This window comes from Podarcis filfolensis (assembly GCF_964270895.1).
Source record: "Podarcis filfolensis genome assembly, chromosome: 17".
Classification (NCBI taxonomy): Eukaryota; Metazoa; Chordata; class Lepidosauria; order Squamata; family Lacertidae; genus Podarcis; species Podarcis filfolensis.
In genome coordinates, this window is record NC_139621.1 from 5,457,909 (window position 1) to 5,473,641 (window position 15,733).

At 49.7% G+C, this 15,733-nt stretch overlaps 2 protein-coding genes across 3 annotated transcripts in view; both read right to left on the reverse strand.

The window, feature by feature from the left end:
* The window catches only part of KCND1 (potassium voltage-gated channel subfamily D member 1), a 73,628-nt gene extending 71,664 nt beyond the window's left edge, over positions 1-1,964 (reverse strand). The window contains exon 1 of one of the 2 annotated variants that reach the window (XM_083593385.1): positions 1,873-1,964. The gene's annotated coding sequence lies outside the window, so the exon portion shown is untranslated. Of the gene's footprint in view, positions 1-950; positions 1,164-1,872 lie in introns of those variants that run through there. The other variant, XM_083593384.1, reaches the window with a different exon arrangement.
* GRIPAP1 (GRIP1 associated protein 1) overlaps positions 1-15,733 on the reverse strand; it is a 241,335-nt gene that overhangs the window by 137,464 nt on the left and 88,138 nt on the right. The window lies entirely within an intron of this gene.

Below are 15,733 nucleotides of genomic sequence, written 5' to 3' on the forward strand. Positions count from 1 at the left end.
CTAGCCAAGTTTCAAAAGCTGAAAACAAGAAAGGTTTTATGTAAAATATCCATCACAGTAGCTGTTAGGGGATGAGCAACATGACACCCAGAACCCCTCCTCTGTTTGGGGGCAAGAAATGGGGATCCACAGACTGGGCAGGATGATGGGGTCCAGGATTCCTGTGAATGGGATCTAAGAGCAGGGTGGTTACTTGAGATCAGCTACTTCTAAGTAATCTCCCTCCAGTTCTAAGCTGATTTGAGTTGGAGGTTGAGTGGCTGGAGCCAGGGCTAGTTTCATATTGGGAAAGGAGTTTAAAGGGACATTTAAGGAAGAGAGTATGAGAGCAGTTAATAATACTGTGTCAAAGAAGAGAGCAAAGGTTTTGTCAAGAAGGAGTTTGGCAGAGCAGGAATTTGGCAACACAACAAGGAGTTTGGCAAAGCAAGCTGCAAGGGTGCCTGGAGCGTGAGCAGGGGCTCTCCCTGTGAGCAAGCAGGCAGCCCCAGAGAAAGAGGGTGGAGAGGAAGGGGTTCAGGGTCCGAACAAACTATCCCATTAACCCTTTGTCTCCTGAAATCTCCGACCCTCAAACCCTTTTCTCTTCAATTTGGTTTGGCGAGGGTGGTAGTGAATCTACATTGCTTTGTAGACAGGAGTAAACAACGTGAAATTTTAAAAAAAGAACAACCCCCCCTTCCCCAAGATTTGGGGAGCGTGGGATGGAATTTAAGGAAGGGGCAGGCAAATCTCTAGCACAGGGCGTGGAGGGGGGAGGGAGGGGGGAGAAATGGGGAGAAGGAGGCAATCAAGGGGTGGGGAAGGGCAAATCTGTGGCGGGAAGGGGCCACATTCGGGGGAAAGAGGTGTCCCCGTGGGGAGGGGGGTGGGAACCCATGGGGCAAGGAGGGTAGAGGGTCACATCCGTGGGGCGACGTGCCGCGGGTCGCTGATCTCCATCCTCTTACCCCCTGGGTTGCTGGCTCTGTCCCGGTAGCAGGCAGCGGCGGAGCGTCCGCAAACCCCGGTGCGGGGCCAGGGGTGTCCGACTGTGGGGTGCCGGGCTGCCCCCCGTGCGTGGGCGAGAGGGCTCCCGTTGCCCCCGACGGCGCCGATCCTCATCGCTCCCCTTGGCTCGCCCGTCTGACTGTGCCGCGCTGCCTCCCTCCCTCCCGGCGCCGCGTGTGTGTGTGCGTGTGAGTGAGGGTGTGCGCGTGTGTGTGTGCGAGCTGCATTCGGCAGGGAGGGGGCACGAGCGAGCGGTTGGCAGCGGCGAGTGGCTGCATCGCAGGCGGCGGAGGCGCGCACCCCAGGCAGCGAGCGCACCGACCGACTGGGGACCAGCAGCAGACGGAGGCGAAGGAGGGGACGGGAGACGCAGCCTGGGAAGCGGGCTGGGGGGCGGCGGCGGCGGGAGGATGGCTGGGCAGGAGGAGAGGAAATGGGTGGACCGGCGGGCAGGCAGGTCGAAGTAGGCAGACAGGCAGAAGTTCAACTGGAGAACGCAGAGAGGAAGGCGAGGAAAGGGGGCTGGGCGGGAGAGAATCGCAACGGGCAGGAGGATGCAGAAAGGATGGAGATGGAGAGATCTCAGCAGGATCACGAAGACATTCAAGGCTGCAGCCTGGTAGTCGCTGGGCGGGCCAAGGAACAGCTCGGAGGAACGGAATGGCCGGAGAAGCGGAGAGGACGCGAGAAACCCCGGCCAGGAGGATCGAGAGAGACTTGGGTGGGCGAATCGGAGCAAGGAAAAGCAGATCCACAGCCAGAGCTGCCTGGAAACGTGCAGAAAGGGGAGATGGAGATGCGGAAGACGAATGGAGAAAAGGGGGCGCGGGGAGGGCGGAGGAAAGAAGGAGAGCGCAAAAAAAGAACCGCAGGAGAACTAACTTGGGGTCTTGGAGACTTGAGGGGCGAAGGAGAGGAGGCGGCCTCTCCAAGGCGCGAGGCAGCGACGGAGGGACCCAGGCGGCGCCCTTCTCCGCCTCCTCCTCCAGCCCTGGCTGCCTCTGCGCCCCTCGCCTCGCCAGACAACGTCCAGCTCTCCGCTCGGCGCGCCCGGGCAGCCGGGATTTCCCCGTGCGCAGCCCAGGCGACTTTTGATCGCGCTCCCGCCGCGCGTCGCCTTTAGGAGCCTCGGCAGGAATTTCAAATTTGGTGCCACTCCGAATTGGGGCGGAGGAGGGAGGGGGTGTCATCCGCACGCCGTGGGGAGGGGGTCAGCTCCTCGTAAGGAGCAGCGCCAAGCCGCCCCTTGGGCCACCCCCCACCCAGCCCCACCTGCCGGCCCCTCCTGCGTCCTTTTCTGCACGGCTTCTCGCTTTAGGAGCAGCCTCCCGGGATCGTCCCGGGAGCGCCTCCTGTGGAAGCCGTGAGTACCGCTGCCCTGCGGTACAGAGCCCAGCTCCCTTCTCCTGCAGAGCGGCGGCGTCCCATCCTAATAGAAAAGGCCGCCCCTAGAATGGATCTATAATAATAATAATAATAATAATAATAATAATAATAATAATAATAATAATAATAATAATTTTATTTATACCCCGCCCTCCCCAGCCAAGACCGGGCTCAGGGCGGCTAACACCCGATATAAAACAATTGATGGAAATACAACTTAAAAAACAAGATTAAAATACAACATCAAAACATTTAAAATGCAGCCTCCTTTCAGTGAAAACTCAAATCAAAAACTTTTTTGGGGATAAAAACGTCATCTTCACCAAGGCTAACTATCCAGACTGGTCTAAACATGGGCCAGAAAAAAGCCAGGGAAGTCCCTAAATGGAGTTCCATCACAGAAGGAGAAACGGAAAAAGAAAAAGGGGGAGGGAATCAAATTGATTCCAAGCCAAAGGCCAGGCAGAACAACTCTGTCTTACAGGCCCTGCGGAAAGAATCAGATCCTGCAGGGCCCTGGTCTCATGAGACAGAGCGTTCCACCAGGCCGGAGCCAGTGTTGAAAAGGCCCTGCCTCTGGTTGAGGCTAATCTGACTTCCCTAGGGCCCGGGACCTCTAGATTCAGCCGGGAAAAGTGGTAACTCACTGGAACCCCCCCCCCCAGTAGGTGGAGCAGAGCCAAGGAGAGGCAGAGCCCTCTATCCTCCTCCCTTCCGAGTTGCCCCGTGGCTGTATCCCCAAGAAAACACTGCAGCGCTTGTAATGCCTGCCCCACAACTTTAGGGAGTAGGCGGCTGGCAGGCAGTGCCACCTTCTGGATCAGGCCTCCCTGGGTGCCTCCCCAGGACAGAAACACTTCTTGAGGTGGGGGGTGGGGGTTAGGCTATTGTGGCTGATAGGGGTGCATTGGAAGACATATTTCCCATGAATTTCCCCACACCCCATAAGCTGCTGCAAGTTTTCCAAAAGGAAGAATACAGTGGAGTGGGGAGAAAACCCTTTGCATATGCTCAGAATATATCCTATACAGTGGTACCTCGGCTTAAGTACTTAATTCCATATTCCTTATCACCTCCCCAAAATCCCCACCCTGCTCATTGAAAAATAAGATGCTAGGGAGAAAGGGTAGCCAGGGGTCAGCAAACTTTTCCAGCAGGGGGCCAGTCCACTGTCCCTCAGACCTTGGTGGGGGCTGGACTATATTTTTTTGCGGGGGGGGGGGAATGAACAAATTCCTTTGCCCCACAAATAACCCAGAGATGCATTTTAAATACAGTGGTACCTCGGGTTAAGAACTTAATTCGTTCTGGAGGTCCGATCTTAACCTGAAACTGTTCTTATCCTGAGGTACCACTTTAGCTACTGGGGCCTCCTGCTGCCACTGTGAGATTTCTGTTCTCATCCTGAAGCAAAGTTCTTAACCTGAGGTACTATTTCTGGGTTAGCGGAGTCTGTAACCTGAAGCATCTGTAACCTGAAGTGTCTGTAACCCGAGGTACCACTGTAAAAGGACACATTCTACTCATGTAAAAACACGCTGATTCCGGACCATCTGTGGGCGGGATTTAGAAGGTGATTGGGCCAGATCCAGCCCCCGGGCCTAAGGTTGCCTACCCATGGGCTAGGCAGAACTTCACCCTCTGGGACTCTACATTTCGTTTTTGTTTTTTACGTGCAGTGAGTTTTTATTGCCATGTGAGAGCACCCAGAACATGCAACTTATTCTCTGCCATTTGAACTGGTACATTCGCGGGGAGAGTCTAGAAGTGTTGTCCTATGCTTCTGCTTAGCGGCCTGAGGTCATGCCTTTTCTCAACTGGAATTAATAAACAACCTGAATTAACAATAACTAATGCCGAGAGGAACGACCTTGTCTTGTTTATTTGCCCACTGGTTTGGTGGCTATTGTGGTGTGGGGGTGATTTTTAAGTTTTGCTATATTATTGGCTTTATGTTCTTAATTGATGTGCGTTTCTCTGACTGAGTGCCTTCTGGCAGACGACTACTCACAAAAAACAATCAATTGATAATATACCACCATTTATGTACACCAACATCAAGGTGGGGTGGGAAATGAGAAAAGTCCCTTCCCTGAGAAGGTTACAGATGAACTAATTAACGCCCCCTCCCCCCGGCGGCTCTCTGGGCTCTCAATCACTAGCAAGAATCCCCACGCCAGCCTTACACCCACAACCCACCCCTGGTAGTGGGGCTACCATATTTTTCCTGGTAAGGTGCTTGTTCCTTCGATGGGGGCAAAGCAGAAAATACATACTTTCAGAACATAATAAGAGCCCTACTGGATCAAGCCAAAGGTCCACATTAACCGGCGTCCTTTTTTCCAAAGTGGCCAACCAAATGCTTCTGGTAAGGCCACAAGCAGGACATAAGTGGAAGAACATGCTCCCCATCTGTGAGTCCCACTAACTGGTTTTCAGAGGCATGCAGCAGAGGAAGACCATAGCCATAATGGGTAGTTGCCGTTGACTGGCAACCCAGTCAGATGGGCGGCATGCAAGTATAACAACAACAACAACAACAACAACAACAACAATAGCCATGAATTTCTCTAATCCTTTTGGAAAATCAGCCATGTTGGTGCCCATCACTACTTATTGTGGGAGGGAGTTCCACAGTTTAACTATGTGCTATGTGAAGTAGTAGGGACGCGGGTGGTGCTGTGGGTTAAACCACAGATCCTAGGACTTGCCGATCAGAAGGTCGGCGGTTCGAATCCCCGCGACGGGGTGAGCTCCCGTTGCTCAGTCCCAGCTCCTGCCAACCTAGCAGTTCGAAAGCACGTCAAAGTGCAAGTAAATAAATAGGTACTGCTCCAGCAGGAAGGTAAACGGCGTTTCCGTGTGCTGCTCTGGTTCGCCAGAAGCAGCTTAGTCATGCTGTCCACATGACCCGGAAGCTGTATGCCTGCTCCCTCAGCCAATAAAGCGAGATGAGCACCGCAACCCCAGAGTCGGCCACGACTGGACCTAATGGTCAGGGGTCCCTTTACCTTTTTATGTGAATTAGTACAGTGGTACCTTGGGTTACAGACACTTCAGGTTACAGACGCTTCAGGTTATAGACTCCGCTAACCCAGAAATAGTACCTCGGGTTAAGAACTTTGCTTCAGGATGAGAACAGAAATTGTGCTGCAGCGGCGCAGCGGCAGCGAGAGGCCCCATTAGCTAGTGGTACCTCAGGTTAAGAACTGTTTCAGGTTAAGAATGGACCTCCAGAACGAATTAAGTTCTTAACCCGAGGTACCACTGTACTTCCTTTTGCCTGCCCCGAACCTTCCTACGTTCGGCTTCACTGGTTGCCTCCGTCACCCCGGTTGTGTCATTGCCAGGGAAAGCTCCTGTGGACTGAGTCATTCCACTTCCTTCTTTACCTGAGAGAACCCTTTCTGGACCATGCCAGTGAGGGCATATATATCCAAAGGCAAAGATAATGGCTCATTTGGTTTCCTTCAGCAGAGAGCTAAAATGTGAATTGGCTGGAGGAAGACAAGAAGAAGGTGGGTGCTGGATGATGCTGGACAGATCAGCAGAAATATAGGATGGAGGCAAGGACAAAGAACCACACTGCCAACCTCAGAAACGAGGTGGAGGTCCGATTTTAAAAGCAAAGGTATTGGGAGAGGGGGTGTGAGAAGAGGGAAGGATTTTCTCAGCAGAATTTGATGCACAGATGGGTATACTTAAGAGACAGCGCTCCATCAATATTTTATTTAGTTATTGCACAAATCACCCCCAAACCAGAGTTCTATGAGCAGCGAACAAGCTAAACAACTTGAAAATAAAAGTCAGATAAATCACCAAATATAGTAACAACATATGAATCATATGTCAAAAGCACGCTAAATGTTATTTTAAGTTTTTTAGGTTAGGTCAGAATTGCAGTAGGAATTGAACCGGGGACTTCAATCATTGTAAGACATTTCCAGAAGAGTAGCTGTATTAGTCTTTTGTAGGAAAAACAACCAACAGTCTTGTGGCACCTTTAAGACTAACGAATTGATTACAGCAAAATCTTGGGTGAACTACAGTCCACTGTGTCCATGTTCTGCCTCCACAGTTGAAGGCAGGAAGTCTCTGAATACCAGTTAGTGGGAATCACAATTCAAGAGAAGGCACTGGCTTGTAGCCTCCCTGCAGGTGTCTTGTTGGCCACTGTGAGAAGAGTCAGATGGGTCACTAGCCTGAATCAGTAAGTGTTGGTCACTTCACCCCCAAAAAGGGTATTTTAGAGCTGGGAAAAGTTCACAAAAGTTCACAAAAATGCAAGGGCAACCAAAATGATCAAGGGGGCAGAGCAATCCACCTATGAGGAAAGGTTACAACATTTGGGGGCGAGGGTTAGTTTAGCGAAAAGGCGAATTAGAGGGGGTATGAAAGAGATCTATAAAATTATACCAAGTGTGGAGAAACTGCATAGCGAAAAGCTTTTCTCCATCTCTCATGATATTATCAGAATTTGGGGACGTCCAATGAAAATGGCGTTTCTGTGCGCTGCTCTGGTTTGCCAGAAGCGGCTTAGTCATGCTGGCCACATGACCCGGAAGCTGTACGCCAGCTCCCTCGGCCACTAAAGCGAGATGAGCGCTGCAACCCCAGAGTCGGTCACGACTGGACCTAATGGTCAGGGGTCCCTTTACCTTTAATGAAGCTGAATGTTGGAAGATTCAGGACAGAGACAAAAAGTACTTATTTCCACAGCACATAGTTAAACTAAGGAACTTGCTACCACAATATATAGTGGATTTAAAAGAGGATTAGGCAAATTCATGAAGGATAAGGTTTTCAGTAGCTAGTAGCCACAATGCTTGTGTACTGTCTCTGCTGCTGGAGGCAGTATGTCTCTGGGTACCACTTGGTGGGAACTGCTGTTGCTGTGCTCAGGGTCTGCTTGTGGACTTCCTATGAGCATCAGTTTGACCCCTGTGAAAACAGCGGGCTGGGCTAGCTGGGGTCTAGGCCGGATCCAACAGGGCTCTTCTTATGTTCCTCAGATGCATGGAATGCTATCCTGAGTTGAAGGCAAAACATTTTGCTGCCCAAGGTGAAAGATGTGGAATGTAATCCATTGGGAGCAGTCAAGTACAACATTACCTGTTTTGCTAGAGCAGTCATGCTGGGGACGTTGGTCCAGCCAGGCAAACTTCCTGTTCCTCCTGGCCTGGAGCATCCTTCCTTGCATGTGACTAGTGGGGGGGCGTGACCTTTCCAGACCTGGGAAAAGGCCAAGGAAGGCTGCCAGTCTCTCTCTTTTCCATCTTCTTTTCGTCCTGCGAACTTCCTGGAATGAACTGCTGGCTGACAGCCAAGCAGACCCCCAGGTCATTTCCCTTATGGGATAAACCTGTTAGTATATATATAAGTTTGGGACGCGGGTGGTGCTGTGGGTTAAACCACAGAGTCTAGGACTTGCCAATCAGAAAGTCAGCGGTTCGAATCCCTGCGACAGGGTGAGCTCCCATTGCTCAGTCCCAGCTCCTGCCAACCTAGCAGTTCGAAAGCACGTCAAGTGCAAGTAGATAAATAGGCAGCTGCCTCACTCTGCCTCATCATAGGGCCGGCCTATACAGTTGTACCTTGGAAGTCAAACAGAATCCATTCTGAAAGTCCGTTCGACTTCCAAAACGTTCGAAAACCAAAGCGCGGCTTCTGATTGGAGCTTCCTGCAGCCAACTGGAAGCCGCAGAAGCCCCGTCAGACGTTTGGCTTCCAAAAATAGTTCACAAACTGGAACACTCACTTCTGGGTTTGCTGTGTTTGGGAGCCAAAACATTTGAGAACTAAGCTGTTAGAAAACCAAGGTATACATCATAGGTGTGTGTGTATGTGTGGGCAAGTGAGATAAGAAAGAAATGAAATGAAGAAAAGTACAGGCAATAACTTGCTTCAGTTGGGCCTAGAAGCTCTGGCTGCACCTACCGCTGGGCTCCTAAGATCTCCAAGGCCCCACCAGTCAGCACTGCATTTGGCCCATGCGAGATATGGCCATAACTATGGCACACACGCCACAATATAATAGGTGGCACATAAGTAATCCATTGGTGATTTTTGCAAACAGAAGCTAAATGAAAAAAGAAGACCCCTGTGCATGTGCAGCAGAAGAAAGGTACAATAAAGATTCAAGCTCACTTTTCCTTTGATTCATGTGGGAATGTCTTGGTTTCTTCCAAAAGGCCGGAGGCCAAATGGCCAACAGAATGTATTAAACTATGGGAGGTTTGTCGCTTATATATACAGTGGTACCTCGGGTTAAGAACTTAATTCATTCTCGAGGTCTGTTCTTAACCTGAAACTGTTCTTAACCTGAAGCACCACTTTAGCTAATGGGGCCTCTGGCTGCCCCCGCGCCGCCAGAGCACGATTTTTGTTCTTATCCTGAAGCAAAGTTCTTAACCCGAGGTACTATTTCTGGGTCTGGGACGAGCGGAGTCTGTAACCTGAAGCGTCTGTAACCGGAGGTACCACTGTAGTGTTTTTAGGGAGCATTCTGAAATACAGCGTGTCTCAGATCCCCACTACTCTGAGGGCCAGTTTATTATACCACTGGCGGCATTAAGTAGGAAAACTTTTCTTGGACTGCTGCACCGCTTCGTGCGGCTGGTGGGGGAACCGCTTTGCTTTGCACAGAGAGCCCTTTTCCCATGAGCTGCAGGTTTCCTAGAAGCAGACATGTGTTCAATTGATTTCAAATATATTAGAGAATTTACAAGTGCATATTGTGTTTTTGTATATTATGTATACAATCATGTATATTATGCAATTAGAATTTCGGTGCTATCTAGTATACTGGTCTACGTGTTGCTTGTATTGTTTGTTGTCTTAAGTTTGCAACACAGGGGTTTGTCGTTCTGTATTGGTTTCCTAGGAGCAGACAGGGGACTTCTTCCCCCTCCCATGAGGACGCGCGCTCCCTCTCCCCGCTGCTACTTCGCCTGACCAGGGCCGGATTTAGATTTGATGAGGCCCTAAGCTACTGCAGGTAATGGGGCCCTTTATATGTCCAGCTGTCCTTGTTGTTGTTGTTGTTTAGTCGTTTAGTCGTGTCCGACTCTTCGTGACCCCATGGACCAGAGCACGCCAGGCACTTCTGTCTTCCACTGCCTCCCGCAGTTTAGTCAGACTCATGTTTGTAGCTTCGAAGACACTATCCAACCATCTCGTCCTCTGTCGTCCCCTTCTCCTTGTGCCCTCCATCTTTCCCAACATCAGGGTCTTTTCCAGGGAGTCTTCTCTTCTCATGAGGTGGCCAAAGTATTGGAGCCTCAGCTTCACGATCTGTCCTTCCAGTGAGCACTCAGGGCTGATTTCCTTAAGAATGGATAGGTTTGATCTTCTTGCAGTCCATGGGACTCTCAAGAGTCTCCTCCAGCACCATAATTCAAAAGCATCAATTCTTCGACGATCAGCCTTCTTTATGGTCCAGCTCTCACTTCCATACATCACTACTGGGAAAACCATGGCTTTAACTATACGGACCTTTGTTGGCAAGGTGATGTCTCTACTTTTTAAGATGCTGTCTAGGTTGGTCATTGCTTTCCTCCCAAGAAGCAGGCGTCTCTTAATTTCGTGGCTGCTGTCACCATCTGCAGTGATCATGGAACCCAAGAAAGTAAAATTTCTCACTGCCTCCATTTCTTCTCCTTCTATTTGCCAGGAGGTGATGGGACCAGTGGCCATGATCTTCGTTTTTTTGCTAGCTGTCCTTAGTCAACAACAAATAGTTGCTGTTTTTTGTGTTGAATATATGCTATACAGTCATACCTCATGTTACGTTTGCTTCATGTTACGTTCTTTCAGGTTACATCCTGCGGCGACCCAGAAGTACCGGAAAGGGTTACTTCTGGGTTTCGCTGCTCACATATGCGCAGAAGTGCAAAATGACATCATGCACATGTGCAGAAGCGGCGAATGGCAACCTGCATGTGCGCAGACGCACTGCTGCGGGTTGTGCTCTTTTCATGTTGCGAACGGGCCTCCGGAACGGATCCTGTTCACAGAGGTACCGCTGTACAGTGGTACCTCGGGTTACATACGCTTCAGGTTACAGACTCCACTAACCCAGAAAAAGTGCTTCAGGTTAAGAACTTTGCTTCAGGATAAGAACAGATATCATGCTCCGGCGGCGCAGCAGCAGCAGGAGGCCCCATTAGCTAAAGTGGTGCTTCAGGTTAAGAACAGTTTCAGGTTAAGAACGGACCTCCGGAACAAATTAAGTACTTAACCCAAGGTATCACTGTATTGTAATTTATGGACCTAATAGGTATCTAAAGCCATTTGCACATAACAAAATATGTATTTTATCAAAGTAATTGTTGAACTGAAAGACAATTAAGAAGTATATTAATAGTGAAATACAATTAAGAAGTAGTATATTGGGAGGGGGCAAGAGAGTGGGGCCCTAATCTATAGCTTGTTTAGCTTATAAGTAAATCCCGCACTGCGCGTGACGCAGCTTAAAGTGCTATGTGTAGGCCAGAGAAAGCTTTCTTCTTGGTCCGCCCAAGGAACCCGATGCCTCTGCTGAAACGGGGTGATGCCCAAAGTCCACCTGGCCCCCTTCTTCTGACCCTGCAGATCCTCCAGCCCCTGCGTACCAGCCATGGGCCTGGGGCTTGGGTACTTTTGCAGATCCCCTCCTCCCGCTCCCCACAGAGGAGGGGGCGATGGGGGTGGCACAGGGCGGGCACCCGTGGGTGCGAGTGAGCGCGCGCGCTGCTGTCCGGGCGGCCTCTCCGGGCGCCGCCTTCCGCCTTCCCTGGCCGGGCTGGCCAGCCACGGAGCCGGAGCCGACGCCGCGTCTCCACCCCACAGCTTTCCCTCCTGGAAACGGGGCGCCGAGGGAGGAGTCCGGCTCCTTCCACGCGGGCTGGGGGGACCCCTCGGAGACCCGCTTGGCGCGAGATGGGGTCCCTTCCCACTTGGCCGCCGGGATCTGTTCAGGGGCGCAGCGCGTTGGTAAGGCGGAGTTCCATTGCGCTTTACATTGAAATGCTGTATTGCTAGCATACACGTGAGCTTTTACTATTCATATCCGTGGGCTGCCATGCTTCCGGAATATTCCGGACGCACAGCGGATTCGGGGAAATCGCCCTTGTGCTTCGCATCCCATGTCAGAAGTGTAGATTTGGGCGGATTTCCTTAAAAGTAGCTCAACAACTTTGGCAAAAAGAAGAAAAAAGCTCAACAACGTTTGTGTCCAGATTTTCACTTTCTCATATATGTATATATGAAACACACACACACACACACATATGAATGAAATGCTCAATTTCAAGATTGCTTTTTAAAATTTGTATGATATGCATTTATTATTAGTAGTACAGTGGTACCTCGGGTTACATACGCTTCAGGTTACATACGCTTCAGGTTGCAGACTCCGCTAACCGAGAAATAGTACCTCGGGTTAAGAACCTTGCTTCAGGATGAGAACAGAAATCGTGCGGCAGCAGCGGGAGGCCCCATTAGCTAAAGTGGTGCTTCAGCTTAAGAACAGTTTCATGTTAAGAACAGACCTCCAGAACCAATTAAGTACTTAACCTGAAGTAATACTGTAGTATTATACTGTACTTATACCCCACCTTCTTCCCTGACAGGGACTCATGGCAGCTGATAAATACCTCAGGTTACAGCCGCTTCAGGTTGTGGTTTTTTGGGTTACGCACCTGCCGAAACCCAGAATGGGTTACTTCCGGGTTTCAGCGGTCGCATATGCGCATAAGTGCTAAATCGCGCTTTGCGCATGCGCAGAAGTGCCGAATCACAACCCGCATGTGCACAGACGTGCCAATGCATGTTGCGAACACTGTGGGTTGTGAACGTGCATCCCGCATGGATCACGTTCACAACCCGAGTGCCCACTGTAAGAATAAGAACAGCTGAAAACATGGGGGGGTGATTTTAAAAACAATTAAACATTGATAGAATTAAAAATGTGTGCGTATGTGTATCTATATAGATATATAATTACAATAAAAATAGCACCGCACCAGCTCTTTCATTAAAAGCTGCCAGTTCCCAAAAGTCTTCAGCTGCTGGCAGATGGACACTAGGAGGTAGCCAGTCCACCTTCTTGAGTTAGGGAGTTCCAAAGTGTGTCTGTGTCTACCTCTCTGCCCCGCCCTGCAAATGGTACGGCCAATATCTGGAATTTGTGTGTCAGGCTTGATTCTCACGTTGGGCCTTGTTTCAATTCCCACGTGCTGGTGGTCGAGGACATGCTCTGCAGTTGCAGAAGGTGCAAGGTTCGATTCCTGCTTTATCTCCAGCTGAAAGGATTGGGTAGCTAGTGATTGGAAAGACTTCCCAAGTGAGACTCTAGAGAGCTGCTGCCAGTCAGAGTGGACAACACTAAACTAGATGGACAAACCAGTGATCTGACTCAGTAGCAAGCAGCTTCCTCTATGCTGTGTGATGCAGGTAAAGTGTAGCAGCCCCAACCTGCTGCCCTCCATCAGCTGCAGCTTGTGCCCTCGCTGGGGCTGATGGGATCTGTGGTCTGAAATAGCTGGAGAGCAGTAGCTTAGAGAAGACTGGTGTATGCCTGGCTCCTGTTGCCTTTAGATAGCTGCATGACAAACAGAATTCAACAGGTAAAGCTGCTCACTAAGGAAAACATTTCCTGTTGGTTTCTGCCTGTTATGCTGCAGCAAAGTTGCCTTCTCACCAAAGTCTGAGAACATGCCTCCTTGTAACACAGGCAGAAGGCCAGGGCTGCTTCGTTGAACCAGCCTTCCTTGTAAAGTTGCCTCCTTTTGATCAGCCCACAATTCTCCCCCAAGAAACCTCAAATCATCGGGAGCACTGCCACTTTATGCTTTTCAAGACTCTTAGTAGCTACATGGCAGGCGTAAATTCCACAGGTGAGGCTTCTCCTGGCATGGAGATCAAGGCTTCAGGGGGGACAGCATTTTAGGCTGAGCTGGTAAAAAAAAAGGTTCCACTTTGTCCCCTCTGGTACTTACTTCTTGCTGTTGCCCTTTCACCTAACCTGGATCACTCAAATTCTGTCTACTAAACAAAGACACGGCTGTCTAAATTTCTACCTACAAACCATGAGATTTCCCCTGCACCCCACCCCAGCCACTCTCAAATCCTGCAGCACTGCCATCTTTTGCATCAGATAAATGCTAGAGGGGTTGCCTTTCATTCTCAGAGATCTGCTGTGCAACTTGACACATGTGAATTGAACCAGTGAAATTTTCCTGGCTCAGACGTTAACTGATAGTGGAGAAAGTTTCCCGTGCTTAATTTTTACATGATGGGTTAATGTTAAAGGCACAGATGGCAACTCCCAACCCTCCCCAAAAATGCATAACTGCTGAATCATTCTTGTGCAACTTTAACATCACAGTGTAGCACTGGATGATCTAGGCAGGTGTGATAAAAAGCTGTTATTGATGCTTCAAGACTACAAAATCCATCATGCAGCAGGACCGTGAGCATCGTAACACAAGCCTAACAATGCAATGGATGGTGCTAATTGAACAATTGAAAAAGCAGGAAACGAATGGAGATGCATATTGAATTTTGATTTGGTCAATTGATTTGCCATTAAAAAATCATTACCTGAGACGGGGAAACAGAACTGGCAATATTATCCTCTTCCCCCACCCCCGCTGTAAATTTTGCACAGGGGGGTGCTTTTGGTAGCTCCCCAATCCAGATCATGTCCACACCTATCTGCTCCAGAGGCTTAGGTCTTGATACAAGAGGAATGGCCAGTATCCAGATTGGGACACCTACGTAGCAGTAGAGGCCCCATGCAGCATGTGTGAAATTTGCAGGAGGGAGACCCCTGGAAACGCCCTCCTCTTCAACTCAGCATTTCCTGCTGGAATCAAGTGATTTACCAGCTTCCACTTGAGCTGGGAATCTCCTCACCGGCCAATGTAATGGACAACATCACTGGGCGCTCCAATAATCCCCTCCGTTGGAGTTTTCCTTCCCCCACCTCCTCTGAATTGGACGCTCCAGCATGAATCAACCTCTGAATCAGCAATGAGGGAACAACCAGCACTTAGCAGCGATCAATACAGGCTCTGGCTAAGAGCTGTTCATTACATTGGCCAAAAGCCAACCTCTCCCTCCCAGTTTTAAGGCTGGCATGCGGGCAATGGCACCCCTTCCTCCTCCCCATAAAAGCCCCCTGGCTCTCAGATGTTGGCAGAGCCAGGAAAAGTGGCTTCACTAGGACCAGAGAAGAGATAGTTCAGAATGCAGGATAACCACTCCATTCTATATGTATGATTCTATACGTATTACTAAGTTGAGATTCCTGCATTGCAGGGGGTTGGACTAGATGACCCTCAGGGTCCCTTCCAACTCTACCATTCTGATTCTATGAAGACATGTTAAAATACCAAAGCCAACCAGGAACACTAGGCCTGGGGCTCATCCATACTGCCATTTAAGGTGGATCGTAAGCTTCCTGTACCTCCTTTAACTCTCTGTTAGCTCCATACTTTTTCCCCTCCCTCAATCTGGATTTTGGAGTATTTGTGAAGGTGTGGGAATGCCATTCCTTGGGGGGGGGAGAATGTCATATGGAAAGCAGAGAAGTAATGGAGGTACAGGAAGTCTGCAATCCACATTAAGCAACAGTAATGGATAAGAGGTGCTGGAGGAGACTCTTGAGAGTCCCATGGACTGCAAGAAGATCAAACTGATTCATTCTGAAGGAAATCAGCCCTGAGTGCTCCCTGGAAGGACAGATCATGAAGCTGAGGCTCCAATACTTTGGCCAACTCATGAGAAGAGAAGATTCCCTGGAAAAGACCCTGATGTTGGGAAAGATGGAGGGCACAAGGAGAAGGGGACGACAGAGGACGAGATGGTTGGACAGTGTTCTTGAAGGTACTCTCTGGTCCATGGGGTCACGAAGAGTCGGACATGACGAAACAACTAAACAACAAATGTATAAGAGGTAGGTGTTTGAGAGCAGGGACCCTGTGATTTGGGGCTGAAGAGAGGGAACTTGGCTCCTCCATGCCCAGTGAGCAGGGTTGCTTACAATGGTCACATTCGCTATGACACTCTTTTGAACAGCCACAGCTTCCTCCAAGGCATAACTGAAGTGGTATCAGAGTGCTTTAAGTGTGTGGCCAGTGTGTCCTTAATGTACACAGTTTGCTGCCACAGGAAGTGGTGATGGAGCCTTAAGATGAAATATCAAAAAATCCATCCCCTCCAGCTCCTCAACTCCACCCTACCAAAAACTATCTGCACTGAAGAAAATAGCACAGCAAGAGCTGGCTGCGTCCCTGAAGTGTTTGTAGTGGCACATAAAAAAATAAAATAATCCCAGGAGTTTTAACCAAGGGAAACTAAAAAGCCAAAAAGG